The following is an 18,193-nucleotide window of genomic DNA, read 5'->3' on the forward strand; positions in this document are numbered from 1 at the left end:
CAATTACAATCATTTTTCTCATCACAAAAGCAGCGTGGGGGGAAAAAAAGCAGTGTGGGGCTGGGGAGGTGGCTTAGTGGTAGAGCATCTGCTTAGCATGCATGAGAATTCTTGTTTCAATCCCTAGCATCACAAAATAAAAAAATAAAACAAAACAAAATAAGCAAAGTGTACTCATTACAGAGCATCAAGAAATAGGCCAGGTGTGGTGGTACACACCTGTAATCCCAGCACCTTGGGAGGCAGAGGCAGGAGGGTCACAAGTGTGAGCCCAGCCCAGACAACTCAGCAACATAGAAAGACCGTTTCTCAAAATAAAAAAATAAAGGGCCAGGGATTTAGCTCAGTGGTTCCGTTGCTTGCCTTGCAAGCATAAGGACCTGAGTTCGATCCCTGGTACCAAAAAATAAAATAAAATAAAAAATAGAAAAATAAAAAGGGCTGGGGATGTAACTCAGTGTGAAAGCTCTAGGTTCAATCTCCAGCAATGCACACAGGCACACACACACACACACACACACACACACACACACACACACTATAAGCAAGCAAGAAGCAAACAAAAGAAAAAACCCCAAATATCATAGAGGAATGGATGGTAAGTGATAAGTAAGTATGTAGTTCTAATAATAGAATCATTAATTTGATGATAGGATCTGGGTAGTGGCTATATAGTTTGTAAAAGAAGTTTTTATATAATTTGAAAATTTATATAATAATAAGTTGTAAGAAAAACATAACCATGACCACCCCACCCAGAGTCAACCATGTTTCATATGCCCTTATAGAGTTCTCCTTTAAGACCCTCTTTTATGTCCGGCATGGTGGCACATGCCTTTATTCCCAGCATTTGGAAGGCTGAGGCAGGAGAATCGCCATGAGTTTGAGGCTGGCCTGGACTACATAGCAAGACCCTGTCTCAAAAAAAAAGCCAAAAAACAAATATAAAAGATCGTCTTTTATGTTCCTATAGACATGTGACTATTTTCATATTTTTTGTTTTGTTCCAACACAGGTGAAGTTGATTGTTTCCATTGATTATTCCAGTTAAACTATCTTTTTTTTTTTTTTTTTGGTACCGGGGATTGAACTCAGGTTCTTGCACTTGCGCAGCAGGCAGAAAAATCACTGAGATAAATCCCTGGCCCTAAACTATCTTATTGGATTGTAATTTAGAAAAGTACACACATCACAGTTTCACTGAGTGCATTCTCTTGTAACCAGCACAAGCTCCCAGAAGCCCTCTTGGTGTTTTCTTCCAAGTACTTATGCCTGAGTAATCATGTGCTGGTTTCTAGCAGTATTGATTCATCGTAGCATATGTATCCCGGATTTTATTTGTTTATTTACTTATACTGGAGTTTAAACATAGAAACTTTATAATGACCTAAATCCCCACCCCACCCCCTCTTTGTTTTTTGGGGTTTTTTTTTTTTGGTACCAGGGATTGAACTCAGGACCTTGCACCTTCCAGGCAGGTACCGGAACCACTGAGCTAAATCCCCAGCCCCCCCACTTTGTTTTTTTGAGACAGGGTTTCAATAAGTCATTAAATTGCCCAGGCTGGGTTAAATTTGCTATCCTTCTGCCTCAGGCTCCCAGAGTGCTGGGTTTACAGGCGTGTGCCATTACACCCACCTTATTTTTGCCTTTTTTTTTTTTAAAGAGGATCTCATTATGTAGTCCAGGCTGGCCTCAAATTTGAAGTGATCCTCCTGCCCCAGCCTCCTCTGTGTTGAGATTTACAGGTGTGCACCACCATGTTGGCTTATTTTTGTCTTTAAAAAAACCACTTTTATTAGCTAAGAATTGTGGTACATGCCTGTAGTCCCAGCTACCTGGGAAGTTGAAGTAAGAAAATTGGTTGACCCCAGGAGTTTGAGATCAACCTAAGCACCAAACATGGCAAGATTTCCATCTCAAAACAAAACAAAACAAAAAACACAAGAAAACAAATGAATGTATTTCAGTGGTAGAGTGCTTGCTTAGCATCCATGAGGCCCTGGTTTTGATCCCCAAGACTTCCAACAAAACAAAACAAAAAAATTTTTTTTTTGGTACTGGGAATTCAACTTAGGACCTTGTGCTTTCGAGGCAGGCATCAGAAACATTGAGCTCAATCCCCAGCCCTATAACAAAAATTTTTTTGTGCGTGTATGTGGTACTGGGGATTGAACGTAGAGCCTTCACATTGAGCTACATTCCCAGTCTTTTGAAAAATTTTTTATTGTGAGACAATGTCTCACTAAATCACTAAGTTGCTCAGGGTGGGCTCAAACTCATGATCCTCTGCCTCAACCTCCTTCCACTAGGCCTAGCTAAAACAAAACGAAAACCTTTTATTTTATTTATTTATTTTTTTTGGTACCAGGGATCGAACTTGGGACCTTGCACCTACAAGGCAGGCGGCGGAACCACTGAGCTAAATCCCTGGCTAAAACAAAAACCTTTTAAGCAATAATTTTGTTGACTGCTCAAGCATTGAGGCCCTGAGAATACCAAGTTCCATCTGCCATCTTGGAAGATCTTTACAGATTAGGCCCTTGGCTGCCATTCTGATTGATTCTCATCTTGAATTTCCACTCCTTCTGAAGTGAAAGCTCCTACATGGCCTTTGCTAGTCTATGACCCTGTTTCCATTTGTCGTAGGAGGTATAGGCCAGTGACAGTATTTCTAGACTACGGAGAGAGGAGCCACCACTGAGCTCTCATTGCTGTTGGAGCTGCTTTTATCCGTGTGGGTATAGGAAGGGTCATCTGGGCTCCCCCAAAGGATATAATAGCTGATCAATGTTCCAGTTAAACTGTTAATATTCCATTAAACTCACTATGTAGCCCAGGATGGCCTCAAACTCTGGCAGTTTTGAGCTGTCTAGTGAATAATGTGGGTCAACACATTTTCCAAGCTTCCGAGAGCAATCCCATTACAGTATTAGAACTGTCTACTGGAGCTGTCGCCAAGGCATGAAATCCTGTGTCTCAGAAGAAAGGCCTCACCTCTCCAAAGTCTCCTTTATCCACATTTGTAGTTCACTCGTCTTCATGCAGCACCCCAGGATCACGCCTGGCCTGCTTTCCCAGTTCTCTCCAGTTCCAGTAGCTGATTTGGTTTCAATCCCCTACCCCTTCTCTTCCCTTCCCAGTCTGTGTTTTCCCTTTCAGACAAAACTGGAGTTGGCCCCAGTCTGCTGGCTAGGAGGGATGGCACAGCTAAGAGTGAGAAAGGAGAGCATTGTCTTCCAAAGAGCCAACCTAGATGGAAGGCTGTGTGTAGTTTGTTTTGTTTTGTTTTGGTTTTTGTACCGGGGATCGAACTCAGGACCTTGCGCTTTCAAGGCAGCCGGCAGAATGTGTATAGTTTTAAAGCAAGGGGCCCCTCTGTCCTCCAACACAGGTGAGGTTAGTCACATCTGTGGGACTTAATTCCCATGTTCAGGGTTCAGAGTTTCTGAGGTTTAGGGTTTTCAAGTGCATCTACCTAGATAGCTTCAGCAAATCAAGGGGTCCCAACCTTCTCCTGTCATAGAATGGGCTTCTGCACATCCTTCTCTGAAGTTCTGCCATTCTACACTTGAGTCCTGCACCTGGTGCAGTTCTGTCCACTTTCTGGTTCCATGACATGAAGGTCCTCTTACTGCCAAGAGACCATGAGACCCTCATGCATGGTTTTCTCTGCTGATTAATAAATTCAAGAATCTAATTTTCTGTTTAAACATGCCAATAATGCTGAGGAATTGATTCAAGGTGTCTGGCTTCCCTCATGCTCCAGTGTGTCATTGCCATGGTAAGAGTTGGCACATCTTTCTGAATTTTGTCCCTATTCTCCTTGGCTAGTGTCTTAGCACATCACTGCAGTAGCCTGAAGTGGCTCTCAGATGCCACCTCCCATTTAGAATGAGGTTCTCATCATATGACCTGGTAAGTGTTTAATTCCAGAATTCTTTCTTTTGTGTCTGCTTTCTGGGACCCCTCCTGCTACTGCCTGTCTTGAGCAAGTGATTTATTGAGGGAGAGCTCTGCTAGGATGAAGAATGAAGGAAGTGGAAGAGAGCAGGGGAAAGTTAGGAATGGATTGGTTCTAATTTGGAGTCAAGCTTCACCCAGACAGTACAGGACATCTGGAGAGTGAATTAAACCACATAGCTGGTCCCACCATGAGGCAGAGGCTGGCTTATTAACATTAGGCTATAATTAGTTGTGGCCTGCCTCTGGAGAAGGCAGGACTAATATCCAAGGTAGAAGAATCTCTTGAGGATGAATATCAATGGTAAATTGCTTACCTAGCATGCATGCAGCCCTGGGTTCAATCCCTAGTACAGAGAGCGGGGGTGGGGGGTGGGGGATCCTTCTGCAGAAAGACACACCAGACTGCCCATTCTAGTTTGGGTTATGTAATTTTAGTTTAGGTTGTAATTCCCTGTTCTTCTCCCAGGTAATACTTACCTCAATTCTAATACAGAGTACAGTATTATGCTCATCTTCTGTTTATTAAAAAAAGGAGGACCTACTTAAGCCAAGGAAAATTCTACAAATAAGGGGAGAGCTGAGAGCTGTGAGCTGTCAATACATGCATCACCTGGACAATGGTGGAATAATTCTGTACTGGGTGTGAAAGTGGGAGGCAGAAGCCAAAGAGGAGGTTCAACAGGACTGATGAAAGCATCCTCCTCCACTAGAGGAAAGAATCCTGCTGGGCTACATGTAATTTGGACTGAGCTGACTCTGGGCTGGCTCCTTATGCATTCTTTGAGTGTACCTGGCCACAGCAGGTGTCCCAAGTCTCCTCACCCTAAGAAGTCCTCACTCAGACCCTCCCACCCCAAACATCTCTGGAGAACTGCTGGTTGCTCCACTGAAGGGCCCATCTGCAACCTGTGAACATGTAAACTTCTCTCCCAGACTCAGAAAAAAGTGGTGGAGTCTGTGCACAAACACACACCCACACCCACACTCACTGGCATTCCTTTTGGGATCTGAATACATTTAGCTATTTCCTGCCTGTGGAGGGGCTGGGTCATGTGGGATAAAAATAAATGGGCCAGCAGCCTGGTGCAGTGACACACATTCATAATCCCAGCTACTTGGGAGGCTGAGGCAGGAACAGCACATGTTCTAGGTCAGTCTGAGCAACTTAGTGAAGCCCTTTTTCAAAATAAAAACAAAAAGGACTGGGGATGTAGAATAGCAATCCATGGGTTCAGTTTCTAGTACTGCAAGAAGAAGAGGAGAAGGACAAGGAGGAAAGAAGAGGAGAAGGAAAAGAAAGGAAAGGAAAAGGTAGGAAAGGAAAGAAAAGAAGAGGGCTGTGATTGTGGCTCGGTGGTAGAGTACATGCCTAGCATGTATAAGGGCATGGATTCAATCCCCAACACCACTGCACATACACAAAAAAGGCCAGGTTTCTTTCACCACAAAAATTTAGCTATATTTAGAGGCAAATAGGGAATAGGATAGGCAAATGCATCTACAAGAGACTCTGCTAAGCATGATCCTGGTATGGCACCTGGGCAATGGGTGCAGCCAGGGGAACCAAGGCAGGAGCCTCACACTGACAAAATAAAAAAACTTTTGGCTGAGGAAAAGGCTTCAGTGGAGTCAGTGTCTGTCTGTCTTCTCCTACCCAACCCTGTTCTGAACTGGGAGTTGGACAAAGGGCCTTCACACTGATGTGTCCCCCTCCCTTTTTGAGATAGGGTCTTGCTAAGTTGCCATGCTGCCTAGCCTGGGGTTGACCTTGTAGTGATTGGCCTGCCTCACTCTCCCGAGTGCTGAGGTCACAGGCATGCGCTACCATGCTCAGCCTCTCTGTCTCTTTTTGAGAAGGCTCCTTGTGCATGCTTGGATGGCTCCTGGCCAAGGTATGAACTCCAAATCTCCCTACCCTAAACACTGTTTTTCTTTAGGCCCTCCTTCCAAAAGCCCCTGGGAGCTTTCCTTGCTCCATTAGAGGAGCCAGGTCCATTCCTCCTGAACATACTGACCCCTTTTTCCACAGCTTCAGAGAAGAGACTTTGTGCCTCTCTTTGGAATTGTCTTTGGACTCTTGGCTATACTTATCCCCATTTTCCATGGCGAAGAGGTTGGTTGCATGGGTATATAAGGACCCGCCTCTTTTTCTACCTACACAGTTTTAAGGGTCTCACAGACAGTGGGAAGCTGGGTAAACACATGGATCCTAAAGAGTCTCTTCAGCCCCATGTTCCAGTAGTTCCCCAACAGTGCCCTTGTGACAGGTGCCAACTGTGACTAGGGCTAGAGTTGGTGCAGCAGCTGCTGGCACTGTTCCAGCCACCCAACTGGTGTTTGCCACCTGCTAGGATTCCTATGCACCCCAAGCACAGGTAAGAAGGTGACAGGGGCCAGACTGGGATTGAGCTAGGGTAAAGGCTCATAGGCCTTATCCTGTCTCCTTTCCTCTGGAAAAACAGGAACAAAACCTGCACCTCCTTCAACTTGTTGAGGGCACAGCGAACAATGGGTCACTCCTGTCCCTATGGTTGGATTCCCTGCCATGGCCACTTTCATACCTTTACTACATGGTCTCTACCATGGTGCTTATACCTGATTTACACTTATCTCAGTCTCCCTCTTAAACTGGCTTCTACACAGGCATAGTTCTGACCATTCTGAATCTCAACTAAGTGAGCTTTCCCTGAAGAGACTGTGGCTGGCCCACTCCCTACAGATGAAGGCATAAAGCCTGTGACATCTTCAGCTGATTGCAAGGAAGATGTGGTGAAAAGGGAGACCCTTTAAACAGTAGTTCCCAGACATGAAGGTTTCATGTTTTATCCCAGGGTCAATACATGGTGCAAGGAGTTACCATCAGGAGGCGGTGGGGTGTCAAGCAAGAAGCAGAAGCTAAGGAATAAGGGAAGGGAGGATCAGGAAGGGTCCTGAAGCCAGTTCTGCCCCTTGTTTCCAAGGGTGCTGCAGACCCTGCATCAATTTAGTTAGCTGAGAATGAGGTGAGGGAGCTTCTGAGAGGCAAAGGCTTAACCCTGCTTGTCACCAATGCTGTGCTATTGACAGTCTCATGCCTGGACACAGAGATGGCAACCAACATGCAGCTGTCATATCAGACCAACATTGTGGGGCCCCCAGCTTCTTGGCCGGGTAAGCCACATCCTCTCCAGATACTGGCCCAGACTAGACACTGCCCTTGGGCTGCTGATCTTTCTCTATTCCTGGGAACCTCAGGTAGGAGAGGGGACAAGGGCAGGACCAGGCAGGAGGAGTCTTGCTCCAGTTCCCCTGCTCTCCTGTTGAGTTGCATAGACCTTTCTGTGGAATGAAAATATCACCTTTGTTGCTGGATGTAGAGAATATTTACTGCTAGGGCCTTGTTCCTTCTTCTGTACCTCCTTTTTCTGCCCCAGGCCTTTGGTTTGCTGCTGAGGAAATCTGCCAAGATCCACTCCCAGAAATAACTGAGTTGGGCACAAGCTGCCATCTTCAACCTTTGCAGCACTGCCAGCTTTATGCCAAAATTCTGGGTTGGGATTATAGTGACATCTTGCCACTGTAGTAAAATAAAGAGGACAGGGGACTTTGGTTGCATCTGGAATCTTCCTGGGTTGACCACAGCCCTTCCTAGCTCATGGCTCTTCCAGACTACCCTGAATGCCCTGACCTGGTGCCAAACTCTGGTCTAAGGTGAGAAAGGTGTCCGATGGGCCAACATCCACTCTGGGTGGGTGAATACTAGGATGGGCCAATTCAGGATAGGCCTCACAGAAAACTATGAGCATCAGTTTTCTAACCTCCAACATTATAGCCCTGCTGGAATCTGAAAACGTTATATACTCAGGAAAGCTTGGTGAAGTTGTCACATCAAGTGGGGCTAATGCCTTTGAATTCCAGTTTTTAAGGGCTATTAACGGCAGGAAGGGCACATATTATCATTGGGTGAAGTTGTGCAAGATGGCTACCTAAGGGAATTTGGAGGATTGAGTCTTGGGGTTCAGGCTGCAGATGGAGGAGGCAGATAGTCAAACTTGGGGAGCCAGTGCCTGAGAGTGTGGGAAGCTCTGGAGGAGGAGGGTGTACTCAGGAAGAGGATGGATTGGAGGAGGGGCAGATCCCTACACAGGAATCTTTGGGGCATCCACATAAGTGTCACTTCCTGAACATGGGTAACTGGTGGATGGCATTCAGACCCCTGAAGGTATAGAGTTCAGTTTCTCTGGGCTTCTTCCTGACTTTGGTTAATTCAGCAGATTTGGCTATGGGCCCACTTGTAGTCTCAGCTGAACCATGAGGGTTGTGTGCTCTTTAGGCAACCTCTGATGGTGAACAGAATCCATCCAGACCATGGTGGAGGTGATGGCCCTGCTCACAAAGAAGCAGGGAACTTCTGGGACTTGCAAGGGCCAACTGAGTTGACCAGACCACAGGAGCTACAAGAGACTCAAATTCTTTGTGTTCCCATCCCCAACCATTTGTGTTCCATCCCCAACCCTCACACGAACCCTGCTTTCTGAACTCCAAGGCCCTGAGTAAGCCCTAAGTACCAGGCTCCGGCACACAGGCACTCAATACATATTTCACAGATGAAGAAATGAGTCTGCCTCCTCACTGGTTTATAGGGCCAGGACATATTGGTATTCCCTGAGGCTGAGCTGTTCTGCCTCTGACACCCCAGATGCCCCTTCTCACTCCTTAGTTCCCAGTGTTCAGCCACAATCTCATATGAGGAAAGCATTGGCTTTTGGAGCTAGAAATGGTAGTAGGAAAAAAGAAAGAAAGAAAGGAAAGAGAGAGAGAAAGGGAAGTAGGAGCTGGATGTGGTAGCACATGCCTGTAATCACAGCATTCTGGGAAGCTGAGCCAAGAGGATCATAAATTTGAGACCAGCCTGAGCAACTTAGCATTTTGTGAGACCCTGTCCTGAAATAAAAAAATAGAAAGGGCTGGGGATGTAGTTCGGTGTGAAGGCCTTGGGTTCAATTCTCAGTGCATGTGCGCACACACACACACACACACACACACACACACACACACACAGAAAAGAAGAAGGCAAAGAGAAAGAGGAAGGGGAAGAGGAAGAGGAGGAAGAATAGGAAGAAGAAGAAATAGAGAGGGGGCAAGGTTTGGGGATGATTAAGCACATATTTATTGTGCACCTTATATCTATTATTACACTGTAATATGTAATGAAATAATTATACAGCTTACCATAGTGCAGAATGAGTGGAATCTCAGCTTGTTTTCCTGCAACTAGATTGTCCTGGGTTGGGGTGATGGGAGACAGTGACACCCAAATTGTGTTGCTTAAATTCAGTCTACTCTGTAATCTTCATTTTGGTTGCTGTCACTGCAAAAAAAAAAAAAATCCTACAAAGATAAGACATTGGAAATGAAGGTGTTATGGCTTGTGTCTGGGGTCCCCCAAAGCGTCATATGGTCATAGATGGGCCTTTTTCAAAGGTGGCTTGATCTAGAGCATGCGATGCTCTGATTAAGGGTGCATGATTACTGAATTAGTCCACTGATAGGTTTGACATAGTTCTGGGTGTGAGTGCTACCCACCGTATGGGCAGATAGCCTAGATAGAGTATAAATGTACAGAAAGAAGCTGCTATTGCCACTTATTGCTTGATTGTCGTTTGTTGCTCACTTACGGCCTTGCTGTCTTCTGCCTGCTGCCCTGCTTTGCTATGAACTGTTTCTTCTCTGGGATGCCCCTCTGCCATGCCGCTCTGCCTTTGAGCTAGCCAGATTATGGACTGAAACCTCTACAAAGTGTGAGTTGAAATAAACCTTTCCTCTTTTAATTTTAGATGTCAGGTATTTTGTCTCAGCAATGAGAAAAGTAACTAAGACAGAAGGTAAGCTTTTCAGTACTTTGGTGGCAATGTCAGGATGTTCCACCTTGAGTTTAATCCAGAATATTTGGAGATTTCAAGTTGTCCCAAACCTATATATTTTTTTTGGTACCGGGGATCAAACTCGGGTCCTTGTGCTTGCAAGGCAGGCAGCGGTACCACTGAGCTAAATCCCCGGCCCCCAAACATATTTTTTTTTCCCAAACATATTTTTAAAGCCACAGTCATTTGTGATCTCAAGCAGTTGATCCTCTTCTAGCTCAATGTTGATTCACCTGGCTTATCCACAGGTAGGTTGGGGATCTATTCCTTCCCAGTTCAGGGATCTTTTATGGTTGGGAAGTAATGCTCTAACTCTTGAAAGTTGACATATGTGATCATGCACTGGCTCAGGAAAGAAGGCTCTGGTTCATTCTCTTTCAAAATCTCTTTTAATGTTTGAAAATCCCAATGTTCAATTTTCACCTCTTATAGTTGAGGTCTAGAATATTCCCTCAAAGCCTCCTATGTTCAGATGTGGGACTTTGGAAAGTGATTGGATCATTGGGGGTGTTATACTCATCAGTGGATTAATCCACTGAAGAGTTCAGAACTGAATGTGCTGTTAAAAAGTAGGGTATGGTTGGAAGGGGTGTGATCTGGAAGGGGATATCTCCCTACCTAGCTCCTCCTCTCTCTCTGCTTCTTGGCCACCATTATGTGAACAGCTTTCCTCCACAAATCCCTTCCACCATGCCCTTCCAACCTAGGAGCCAGCTAACTATGCACCAAGTCCTATAAAACCATCAGCCAAAATCAATCTCTGCTCTTTTAAATCGTGGGTGTCTAGTATTTTGTCCCAGTGATGAGAAAGTGACTGAGACATCACCCCTATACTTCCAATTTGGCTTTGAATGCAATCATTTTATCTGCCAACTTGAACACAGTTATTCTCCCTTTAAGTGGCAGATTGAGTTTTTTTTCAGTAGGTTGAATATGTCACATGAATAAGCAAGTTTTGCAACCCATTCTGTGTCACTGAAATGTGCTTTCAGTGGTAACTGTTTCTCTAAATCTCTAGAGTGACTCTAGTAAGTAAAAAACTCTAGCCTTTAAAAGGTGATCTGCCTTCAGAAAGCCACCTCACTTCTGTATATAAGAGAAGATGTGTCTGCTCTGTAACCCTCTCCTCCCAAAGCTGCACAAAGAGACTGAGTGAAGAGCATGTACTTGAATGTGGTTTATAATTTTAATCAAATCCTGTGAAATGTTGTTAAAGTTGGAGGACATTTTCCAGCTAGCTAGCATTTCTTTATGGGTGACACAGTGTTTAGACTCACATTCAGAAGCGACCTTATTGACCAGAATAATGAAACCAGAACAGCCAACATCATACCAAATGGACAAAAACTAAAAGCTTTCACTTGAAAATCAGAAACAAGATGGGCTGAGGATTTAGCTCAGTGGCACCGCACCTGCCTGGCAAGTGGAAGGTCCTGAGTTCAATCCCTGGTACTGCAAAAAAAAAAAAAAAAAAAAAAATCCAATCATGAAAATCAGGAACAAGACAAGACAAGGATGTCCACTGTCACCACTCTTGTTCAATATAGTCCTGGAAACATTAGCCAGAGCAATTAGGCAAGAGAAAGAAATAAAAGGAATAAAGATAGGAAAGGAAGAAGTTAAATTATCATTATTTGCAGGTGACATGATACTCTACATAGAAGACCCCAAAAACTCCACCAAAAGACTTTTAGATTTGATAACCAAATTCAGTGGCATAGCTTGATACAAAAGTCAATTGCCTTCCTATACACAAATAACAGACTCACAGAGAGAGAAATTAGACAAACAATCCCTTTCATAATAGCATCCAAAAAAAAGGAAATACCTAGGAATTAATCTAATGAAGGAAGTAAAAGACCTCTCATTGAAAACTACAATACTCTGAAAAAGGAGATTGAAGAGGACATCAAAAAATGAACTGCTGCCTGCCCCACAAGTGCAAGGACCTGAGTTCAATCCCCGGTACCAAAAAAAAAAAGGAAAAATATCTCTTGTTCTTGGATAGGAAGAATCAATATAGTGAAAATAGTCATACTTCCAAAATTGTTATACAGATTCAATGCAATCCCAATAAAAATCCCAACAGCATATCTCCAGAATTAGAAAAAACAATCCTAAAATTCATTTGGAATCAGAAGAGACCTAGAATAGCAAAGGCAATTCTGGGCAACAAAGGCAAGGCAGGGAGGCACCACAATATCTCATTTGAAATTATACTACAAAGGTACGATGATAAAAACACCATGGTACTGGCAAAAGAACAGACTTGAGAATCAATAGAACAGACTAGAGGATGCAGAAACAATTCCAGACATATTCAGCCACCTTATCTTTGACAAAGGAGCCAAACACTTTCACTGGAAGAAAGACAGCCTCTTTAATAAATGGTGCTGGAAAAACTGGCTTTCTGCATGCTGAAGATTGAAACTAAACCTATATCTTTCACCACACACTAACCTAAAATTGAAATGGATCAAAGATCTAAATATTAAAACAGAAACACGAAATATGCTGGAAGAGAGAATAGGTAGAATGCTTGGGGACGTAGGAATAGGCAAAGACTTCATGAACAAAACCCAGACCACACGGGAAATACTACAAAGAATCAACAACTGGGACCTCATCTTATTAAAAAGCTTTTTTTGTTTTTTTGGTACCAGGGATTGAACTTGGGTCCTTGCGCTTGCGAGGCAGGCGACGGAACCACTGAGCTAAATCCCTAGCCCGTTGAAAAGCTTTTGCACAGCAAGAGAAACCACCAACAGAATAAAGAGACAACCCACAGAGTGGGAAAAACTTTTTATCAGCTATTCTGATAAAGGACTATTATCTAGAATACATAAAGAACTCAAAAAAATCAGACCTCCTCAAATTTAAAGACCCAATCCAAAAATGGGAATCTGAAATAAAGACACTTCTCAGATGAAGAATTAGAAATGGCAAAAATGTTCAGTATTACTGGTCATTTGTGAAATGCAAATTAAAACAATGCTGAGATTACACCTCACTCCAGAAAGAATGACTGTTATCAAGAAATCAACCAATAACAAATGACGGTGGGATGTGGGGAAAGAAAACCACCCTCAGTGGAGGAAAGATAGCCTATTTAATAAATGGTGTTGGAAAAACTGGATTTTAACCTGCCAAAGATTAAAACTAGACCCATATCTATCACCATGCACTAAACTAAGATCAAAGTGGATTAAAGATCTAAATTTTTTTTTTTCTGGTACCTGGGATCGACCTCGGGTCCTTGAGCTTGCGCAGCAGGCGGCGAAACCACTGAGCTAAATTCTTGGCCCTAAAGATCTAAATATTAAAACAGAAACACTAAACTTGCTGGAAGATAAGTTAGGTAGAACTCTTAAAGATATTGGCATACGAAAAGACTTTATGAACAAAACCTCAGTAGCACAGGAACTAGCAGAAAGAATCAACAACTGGGATTTCATCTTATTAAAAAGCTTCCGCACTGCAAAAGAAACCATCAACAGAGCTAAGAGACAACCTACAATGTGGGAAAAAAATTTTAGCAGCTGTACCTCAGACAAACGACTACTATCTAGAATATATAAAGAACTTAAAAAAATCAGACCCCCTCAAATTCAAAGATCCAATTAAAAAATGGGCATCTGAAATGAACAGACAAAGAAGTAAAAGCATCAAACAAATATATGAAAAAATGTTCAACATCACGGGTCATTTGAGAGATGCAGATGAAAACAACACTGAGATTCTACCTCATCCCAGAAAGAATGGCTGCTATCAAGAAATCAACCAATAACAAATGCTGGCAGGGGTGTGGGAAGAAAGGAACCCTTCTCCATTGTTGGTGGGAGTGCAGACAGGTGCAGCCATTGTGGAAATCAGTATGGAGATACCTCAAAGAACTAGGACTAGAGGTCCCATTTGACCCAGCTATTCCCCTGCTGGGTATCTTCCCGAAAGAATTAAAAGAATCATACTACAGTGATATATGTGCACCTATGTTTATAGCGGCACAGTTTGTAATAGCTAAAGCTTGGAAACAGCCCAAGTGCCCATCAACTGGAAGCTGGATAAAGAAGATATGGTTTTTGTTGTTGGTTTTTTTTTTATAAAATGGAGTACTACTCAGCCATAAAGAATGAGAAACTACAGAAATTTATAGCTAAATAGATGCATATTGAGGACATACTCTTAAGTGAAATAAATAGGACACGTGTAAATACCGAATAGTTTCTCTAGTGTGAGAAACTTAAAGTGTAAATAAGGATTAAAATGATTAAAACCAATAATTGAAAATTTGAAATAGGAAGAAAAGGTCCAAAAGGGGAGGGGAAGTGGGAGGGAAAGGAGAAAGGATAGAAGGGAAAGGAAAAATTATGAGAAAAGGAAAAAATGGAAACAAAGTCTTTGTAAATAGGGAAGGGTGGAGGAGGGGAATGGTTCACAGGGAATGGGGAAAAAATAAGAACCAAGATACGTCATGTACAGGTACAAGCACCCAATGATAAATGTAAACGTATTGCATACCTAAAATGTACCAATAAAAGAATTTAAGCAAAAAAAAAATACTGCATTGTTTCTCTGGTTTAAGAAACTGAAAGTGGAAATAAGGACTGAAATGTATAATAGGTATTGGGAGATGGGAAGAAAATGTTCGAATGGGAAGGGGAACAAAGGAGGAGGGAGGGAGGAAGGAAGGGACAAGAAAAAAAGTGAAAATAGAAGGAAAAAATGGAAACAAAGCTTTTGTACATAGGGAGGGAGGTGAGGCGGCTTGAAGGGGGGGAATGGGGTAAAATAAAATAAAGTTTATTAAAAAAAAAAGAACCAGAAAGCTGTCCAGTCACAGCAGCTGCTCTGTACTGACACAAAATGACCAATTAGGTTTCTGGACATGCCATCATTCAAGGATTTGAATAGTTCTTCAGCTGGGTATTAGATGGCAACAAAGCCCACATAACATATCCGCATAGGGCCGGGGATTTAGCTCAGTGGTTCTGCCACCTGCCTTGTAAGCGGAAGGACCTGAGTTCGATCCCCGGTACAAAAAAAAAAAAATATCCGCATGCACATTTTCCTGAAAAATATATCACACAAAGCAACCATTGTTGCCTTGTTGTCAACATTGGTAGACTTGATGAACTGGATTGCATTCCATGGTGACTCATTAATTCTAACAACCATGCTTCAATATCCTCTGCTATTTCATCAATTTGTGTAGTTACGGTGCTAGCTGAAAGTAGAACACATGCCACCATTTGAACTGCGTTCTCTCCTAAAAAGTTCATGACAAACGTCTTTAGCAGCAGGCAAGATCAACTCTTCATCAAAGTAAGGGGCTTTTTAGCTTTAGCTATGCGGTGAGCCACTAAGAATGATGATCTCAATAAGGACACACTTGATGAAGGGGTAACATTCAATTACTGCTTCTATTCTTCATGGTTTTTTCCCTCCTTAACAAACTCTCAAAAGCTTGCTTTTATTTTTATGCATATTTTTGGGTTTTTTGAGACAAGGTCTACTATGTGGTTCAGGCTGGCCTTGAACTTGTGGCGATTTATTGGGGGCCAGGGATTTAACTCAGTGGCATAGCACCTGCCTGGCAAGCGTGAGGTCCTGGGTTTGATCCCCAGTACCAAAAATTTAGTAATAATAATAATAATAATAATAATTTATTGGCCCTGATAACTGAAAAAGTCCAAACATAGGTTTGATTTCAGATGAGATTTGATCTAATACTTTGTTTATAAAAAAAACCGCACATTGGGCCAGGGATTTAGCTCAGTGGTTCCGCCGCCTGCCTCACAAGCAGAAGGACCCGAGTTCGATCCCCGGTACCAAAAAAACCAAACAAAAACAAAAACAACCCCCCCATCTTCTTTATCCAGTTTCCAGTTAATGGGGACTTGGACTGTTTCCAAGCTTTCGCTATTACGAACTGTGCCACTATAAACATAAGTGCACATATATCACTGTGGCATGATTCTTTTAATTCTTTTGGGAAGATACCCAGCAGAGGGATAGCTGGGTTGAATGGGACCTCTTAAGCCTAATTCTTTGAGGTATCTCCATACTGATTTCCACAATGGTTGCACCAGTCTGCACTCCCACCAACAATGGAGAAGGGTTCCTTTCTCCCCACACCCCCGACAGCATTTGTTATTGGATGATTTCTTAATAGCAACCATTCTTACATCTTCATCTTTTTTCATCCACTTCTCCACTCTTTCTCCCTCCCTCCATCACTTGAGCCCATTAACTCTGGAAAAAGAACTTTCTCTTTGTTTTCTACTATGTATTTTGTATTATTCTCTTCAAATTATTTTTATTTTGTTACTCTTATAAGACAGACCATGTGATATTTAAGCTTGTGAGTCTGATTTTTTTTTTTTTTTTGGTACCAGGGATTGAAATCAGGACCTTGCACTTGCGAAGGCAGCAGAACTGCTGAGCTAAATCCCAGGCCCAAATCCAATGTTTTTAATTCTTAAATTGTTTCTTGGTAGTACAAGTTTGTAGTACATGATGATTACATGTATGTTGAGGAGTTGGTACATGTTCATAATTTGTGATATGGTTTTAACCCTTCCCCTCCCCTCCCTGAATCCACTGGACCTCTTTGTATATAGTTACAGTGTGTCTGTACTACATGATGAGCACATTCTTGATAGGGACTTGGTGCATGTATACAGCACTTCACAATTTGTCACTCTTTTCTGATCTCATTTCCCTCCCTTCCTTCCTCCTATTTCTCAGTTCATTTCCCACATGCCAAACATTCATTTTGATTTTTCCTACTGCATATCTTTTATTCTACACTTCAGTTATATATTGTGGTTCTCATTTATGAGAAACAAGGTATTATTTAAGCTTGTGTGTCTTATTTACTTCACTTAATATTGTGGTCTCAAGGTGCTTCCATTTTCCTACAAATGGTATTATAGACTCTAGACTGGACTCTAGAAACTCATGTTTTCTTTAATTTGTTCTGAGACTCATTAATAGAAGATAGTATTCTCGAGTTCCCATAGTTTGTATACATTTTTGACATTTCTAGTGTCATTGCCCTATGATCTGATAATATGCATGCAATAATTTTGATTCTATTATATTTACATAGGAATGTTTTATGGGCCAGTATATGGTATAGACTTATTGACATTGTTGTCTTCAGTGTCTCTGTGATGCATAAAATCATTAGTCATGAGCAGCATATTTGAACTTCATGTCTGTGATGTGTGAAATACCGATGCTAACATGTGCCCCTCACCATGCAAGAAACGATCACTATGAGGTTTATGGCTTTGATGAAGATCAGTGTTCTCTGTGCTTAAATTTTCTTTGTAAGACTGGAGGAATATCTTAGACTTTTCCTGAAAGTTTTGTACTCATCTTCAATTTGATGGTCATCTGAGTTTCTTCCTATGGCAGCCAGGTTCCTAAAGGTTTCCCACATCACATCTCTGTAGAGCTTCTTTTAGGATGGATCCAGCAAAGCCCACTCCTCCCTGGTGGAGTTCGCAGCCACATGCTCAAAGGTCACTGCCTCTATCGCGTGGCTACCAGTCCCCCAGAGTCCTTCCCATGCAGCCTGCAGCCAGCAGAAGTCACATAAGGCGGTCTAGCCCGCTGAGGGCTCTCAGCGTCATACTCAGGACACTCGATTGGGCGCCATCACACCAGAAGTCAGCAGCAGCAAATCTTTATCAAAAATATATCTCCATAAGACTTGTTCTACAAGAAATGCTAATGGAAGTTCTTCAAACATCAACTTATGCTCCTCTTACTTTAAGTCTTAACCCTGGTTGAAGAACTTTTTCCCTTGTCCTTGAAATCACAATCTGTGCCCTCAGAGCTGACTGGATTCCATACACGTTGCTCTTTCGAGGCTGTGAGGCCCTAAAGTCTTTTCTTTAAATCCAATGGTGAGAAACAATAGCCTCAGAATGCCCCTAGTGGATAAGGCAAGAGGCACCTCTCTTTGAGGATGTAGTTCTTTAATATACCCTACATCATAAACTCTAAGGGGTCATTCATTTATTGTTAGACATTCCATTATTTTATGAACCTCTAATAAAGGAAAAGAAAAAAAATGTTCTTTATTAAGGTGCAACACAGTAAAATAAACCTCTCTCTCTCTCTCTCTCAATGCTAGGGATTGAACCTAGGTGTACAAATTTTAAAAGTGCAGTTTAATGAAAATTTACACTGTGTACCCAACACTCCCATGAGACAATGTGAGAACAGCACCCTTGGGGATAAGAAGTGTAATGCAGGAGGAAAAAGAAGAGGAGGGGTGGGGTTCATTCACATCTCTTTGTCTTTGTGACCCT

This window comes from Heterocephalus glaber, unplaced genomic scaffold (genome assembly GCF_053883595.1).
Source record: "Heterocephalus glaber isolate CG9 unplaced genomic scaffold, H.glaber_assembly_v1.0 deba00000071, whole genome shotgun sequence".
Taxonomy (NCBI): domain Eukaryota; kingdom Metazoa; phylum Chordata; class Mammalia; order Rodentia; family Bathyergidae; genus Heterocephalus; species Heterocephalus glaber.